This window comes from Bison bison, unplaced genomic scaffold (genome assembly GCF_000754665.1).
Source record: "Bison bison bison isolate TAMUID 2011002044 unplaced genomic scaffold, Bison_UMD1.0 scf7180017864167, whole genome shotgun sequence".
Lineage (NCBI taxonomy): Eukaryota > Metazoa > Chordata > Mammalia > Artiodactyla > Bovidae > Bison > Bison bison.
The window spans coordinates 932,623-938,246 of NW_011494739.1; the positions used below are offsets into that span (position 1 = coordinate 932,623).

The window sequence follows — 5,624 nt, forward strand, 5'->3', positions numbered from 1 at the left end:
AAGCTAGTGGAGGTGATGGAATTCCAGTTGAGCTATTTCAAATCCTGAAAGATGATGCTATGAAAGTGCTGCACTCAATATGCCAGCAAATTTGGAAAACTCAGCAGTGGCCACAGGACTGGAAAAAGTCAGTTTTCATTCCAATCCCAAAGAAAGGCAATGCCAAAGAATGCTCAAACTACCGCACAACTGCACTCATCTCACACGCTAGTAAAGTAATGCTCAAAATTTTCCAAGCCAGGCTTCAGCAATACATGAACTGTGAACTTCCAGATGTTCAAGTTTTAGGAAAGGCAGAGGAACCAGAGATCAAATTGCCAACATCTGCTGGATCATCAAAAAAGCAAGAAAGTTCCAGAAAAAACATTTATTTCTGCTTTATTGACTATGCCAAAGCCTTTGACTGTGTGGATTATAATAAACTGTGGAAAATTCTGAAAGAGATGGGAATGCCAGACTGCCTGACCTGCCTCTTGAGAGACCTATATGCAGGTCAGGAAGCAACAGTTAGAACTGGACATGGAACAACAGACTGGTTCCAAATAGGAAAAGGAGTACGTCAAGGCTGTATATTGTCACCCTGCTTATTTAACTTATATGCAGAGTACATCATGAGAAACGCTGGACTGGAAGAAGCACAAGCTGGAATCAAGATTGCTGGGAGAAATATCAATAACCTCAGATATGCAGATGACACCACCCTTATGGCAGAAAGGGAAGAGGAACTAAAAAGCCTCTTGATGAAAGTGAAAAAGGAGAGTGAAAAAGTTGGCTTAAAGCTCAACATTCAGAAAACGAAGATCATGGCATCTGGTCCCATCACTTCATGGGAAATAGATGGGGAAACAGTGGAAATAATGTCAAACTTTATTTTTGGGGGCTCCAAAATCACTGCAGATGGTGATTGCAGCCATGAAATTAAAAGACACTTACTCCTTGGAAGGAAAGTTATGACCAACCTAGATAGCATATTAAAAAGCAGAGATATTACTTTGCCAACAAAGGTCCGTCTAGTCAAGGCTATGGTTTTTCCAGTGGTCATGTATGGATGTGAGAGTTGGACTGTGAAGAAAGCTGAGTGCTGTAGAATTGATGCTTTTGAACTGTGGTGCTGGAGAAGACTCTTGAGAGTCCCTTGGACTGCAAGGAGATCCAACCAGTCCATTCTGAAGGAGATCAGCCCTGGGATTTCATTGGAAGGAATGATGTTAAAGCTGAAACTCCAGTACTTTGGCCACCTCATGAGAAGAGTTGACTCACTGGAAAAGACTCTGATGCTGGGAGGGATTGGGGGCAGGAGGAGAAGGGGACGACAGAGGATGAGATGGCTGGATGGCATCACCGACTCGATGGACATGAGTTTGGGTAAACTCTGGGGGTTGGTGATGGACAGGGAGGCCTGGTGTGCTGCAATTCATGAGGTTGCAAAGAGTCGGACACGACTGAGCGACTGAACTGAACTGAACTATGTCTCAGGTGCCAGGAGTTAGAGATACAGTAGTTTTGGAGACAGACATGTCTGTGCCCTCATGGGACTTACATTCTAAAAGAGTTTAAAGTTCAAGCCCTGACCAGTCCTCTGAATGCAGACAACTCTCTCCTCACCCTCTGGGGTAAGAGGCCCCCAGAGAGCAGCCTGGTTGAGGTGAGATTGAGACTCATGCTTAATGAATGATGGTTTTAATAATAATTTTTGATAAGGAAAATAGCAAGTGTTGACCACAGGGTGGAGAAACTGGAACTCTTGTACATTGCTGGTGGGAATGTAAAGTAGTGGAATATAATTTGGTGATTCTTCAAAAGTTAAACATGGAGTTACTATATGACCCAGAAATTCTACTCCTAAGTATATACCCAAGGGAACTGAAAACAGGTGCTCAAATACATGTACATGCATGCCCATAGCATTGCCATTCACAGTAGTCAAAAGGTGGAAACAACCTAAATTTCCATCTACAGATGAGTGGATAAACAAATCATAGAATATACATACAATGAAATACTATTCAGCCATAAAAGGAATTAAATGTGTTAGTATTTAATGTGGATGAACCTTGAAAGAAGCCAGTCACAAAAGGTCACATATTATGTAATTCCATTTTTATGAAACATCTAGAATACATTAATCCATTGATACAAAATGCAGGTTGGTGGCTGCCAAGGGCTGAGGGGTGGGAGGAAGGGGAATAACTGACCATGGCGTTTCCTTCTGGGATGATGAAAATGTTTTAGAACTACACAGAGGTGCTGATCACACAACCTCTGAACGTACTGAATGCCCCACTGCATTGTTCACTTAAAAATGGTTCATTTTATAACGTTATACGAATTTCACCTAAAAAAAGTTTTAGAAATTGAAGACTATGGACTTCATAGTGGTTAAAACTTCACTTTCCAATGCAGGGGGTGCAGGTTTGGGAAGCTAAGATCCACATGCCTCGCTGCCAAAAAAACCAAAACACAAAACAGAAGCAATAGTGTAACAAGTTTAATAAAGAATTTTAAAATGGCCCACATCAAAATATTTTTTAAAAATTGCAAGCTACCTAAAAGTGCTTTGCTAGGATGGTTAAAACAAATTATAGTGTCTCCAAACAGTGGACCATTACTCAGTCATTAAAAATTTGAGGATGTTTTAATGACATGGAAAAATGCTTGCAATGTAACACTGAGCAAATAAGTGGGATAAAAATTGTATATGTAGCATTTTATTAATTATGTTAAATAAAACGTGCACAGAAAAGAAGACAATAAAAATAAACTAAAACATTTGCTACCCAAACATTTTTTTAAAGGATTCATGCTTCTGGGAATTTCCTGGCTATCCGTTGATTAGGGCTCTGCGCTTTCACTGTTGAGGGCCCAGGTTCAATACCTGGCTGGGGGACTAAGATTGCTCAAGCTGTGAGGGGAGGCAAAAAGAAAACCAAAAAAACTGAAAAGCGAAACAAAACAAAAAAAGGTGCCTGCTCCTATTGTTGGAGCATATACTAAATGTCAGGCGCAGTGAATAAGGCGGAGGAGAATCTTTGCCCTCCTGCAGCTGAGAACAGGTGACAGGGGCCCTGGATCTAGAGGGAGCTGGAAGGTCAGCAGAGCCGATTCTTTCTTGTCTCTTCTCTGCCCCAGACCCCCTGGGTGACATTTCCACGCCTCAGTCCTCCTCATACACAAAAGCTGCCCCTTGGGAGAGCCACTCAGCCTCTCGGTGTTTCCCCCTAGAAACACCTGTACGTGAGCCCAAGACCACACGTCCAGGCTGGCCCCAGCAGTGCTGTTTGTTGTCATGAAGCCCAGGATCAACCTGAATGTTCAACATCGGGGGGAATGAGAAGTAGGGCAGGACGGTACCCTCCTGGAATCCTCCACTTAGAATAAAGTAGAGCTCTGTATCTTATTCTGGCTAGATTCTGACAACTTAATGATAACAAGGCAAGGAAAATGAAACTGCCGCAGAATCTCACAGTTAGACTGCATTTATGTAGATCTTTAAAACACGAAAGACAATTTTATGTATTGTTTATGTACCCACATATATATGTAATGCATTTTTAAAGGCACAGACAGGAAGAGCTATAATTCATGATAGAGATTGTCTCTGGAGAGGGAGAGAAACAAAACTAAGATGGATATCGGGTAGGGAGGCTTCAATGTTATCTGTTACTTTTAGTAATTTTATTTTTCAAAAAATCTGAAACAAACGTGACAAAATGCAAACATTTGTTAATTCTGGGTGCTGGGTTCCTGGGATATTTAGTATATTACTCTCTTCACTTTTCTGTATTTAACGCCTCCCCCCCAAAAAAAGGATAGTGCAGAGAAAGCAATGATGAGAACTGATATCTTTTGAGGCCTTTCTCTGTGCTGGCCAAAGTGGTTCTCAAAGTGTGGCCCCTTGAACCAGCAGCAACAGCATCATCTGGGAATAAAAATTCTTTAGGTCCTGTGCCAGATCTATTGAATCACAAACTCTGGGGTCAAGACCCAAAAATCTGTGTTTCAACAAGCTTTCCAGGTGATTCTTATGTACTGTTTAAGTTTGAGAACCACCAGGCTAGACTGTAATAGCTATAGTGAAAGTGAAGTTGCTCAGTCGTGTCCGACCCTCAGCGACCCCATGGACTGCAGCCCTCCAGGCTCCTCTGTCCATGGGATTTTCCAAGCAAGAGTACTGGAGTGGGGTGCCATTGCCTTCTCCGCGTAATAGCTATGACAGTTGTTAATGGATATTAAGCAGTTAGACCTGTTAGGCAATAAGCAGTTAGACCTGTCAGTAACTCAATCTAATCTTCAAAGCAACCCTATGGGGACTTCCCTGGTGGTCCAATGGCTAAGACTCTGAGCTCCCGATGCATGGGGCATGGGTTTGATCCTTGGTCAGGGAACTAGATCCCACATGCTGCAACTAAGACCCAGCGCGGTCAAACAAATAAATACATTTTTAAAAAGATCCTCTGAAGTAGCCATTATTTCAAATATCCCCATTCTACAGTTGTGGAAACGGAGGCACAGAATGGCCACATCCTCTGCCCAAGGTCCAACAGGCAGGTTGGCCACCCAAAACCCCTTACTCAGCCACTGCACTAAAGTGTCACTTGAGTGAATGCTCAGTCGCTTCAGTTGTGTCCGGCTCTGTGCGACCCAGTGGACTATAGCCTGCCAGGCCCCTCTGTCCATGTGATTCTCCAGGCAAAAATACTGGAGGGGGTTGCCATGCCCTCCTCCACCCTCCTCCAGGGATCTTCCTGATCCAGGGAGCAAACCCAGGTCTCACATCTCCAGCACTGGCAGGCGGTTCTTTACCACTAGCGCCACCTGGGAGACCCAAACTCAGTCACATGACCTCCAATATACTCTCTCTCACCACAGTCTGGGAAGACAGACCTAAGAGCCTTCTTTGACAGATGAGGCAATTGGAATTTAAAGAGGGAGAGTGAGTGACTTGTCCAAGGTCTCACAGGAGGAAAATGAGGGGCCAGGCATCCTCCTGTAGTCTGTCCAGGAGGTTTCAGGGTCCGACCTAGACCGCCTGGGGATCAGGGCGCAGCTGGGAGGAGGAGGGAACCCAGCGAGAGAACCGACCCAGCTGCAACCTTGCCTGGGTGTGGCTCGCGCTGTCACGCCTACGGCCAGCTGTCCCCTTCCCCACCATGGCTGCCAAGCCGCCGTGACTGTGACCGTCACCCAGCCCCATCAGGAACCGTAAGGGCTTTTCCCCTCTCGGGCTCCTTGAAGCTCCCCCCCCCCCTTTTTTTTTGTCTCTTGAAGAAGAGGAACCTGGACGGCCCAGGGAAGTGGCGGCTCAGGCAGAAAGTCACCCTCCGCGTTCCCAGGTTTGCAGCCGGGCCATTCGGCTGTTCATGCGGACATCCTTCCCCGCGGGTCGGTCCCCGCATCCCGCCGCCTGTCCGCCGCTCCCTCGACGGTCCCTTTCCGCTGCGCCCCAGCCTACGCGGCTCACCACCCTGGGTGCCCTCAGCAGCCCGAAGACCCGACCGTCAGGCCGAGTTAGAGGGCCGGTGTCCCCTGACCCCCGGATCCGAAGCACTCACCTGGGCGCCCGCTCCTCTTCCGGCGGGCAGCCCGGATCCTCGCAGCTCGAGCGCCCCCCCAGCTCGGCAGAT

The 5,624-nt window shown here is 46.0% G+C and overlaps 1 protein-coding gene across 1 annotated transcript in view; it reads right to left on the reverse strand.

The window, feature by feature from the left end:
• Positions 1–5,616, reverse strand: part of HCK (HCK proto-oncogene, Src family tyrosine kinase) — a 45,890-nt gene extending 40,274 nt beyond the window's left edge. The window contains exon 1 of the mRNA XM_010841736.1: positions 5,553–5,616. The gene's annotated coding sequence lies outside the window, so the exon portion shown is untranslated. The remainder of the gene's footprint in view (positions 1–5,552) is intronic.
• Between the last annotated feature and the right edge of the window lie 8 nt (positions 5,617–5,624).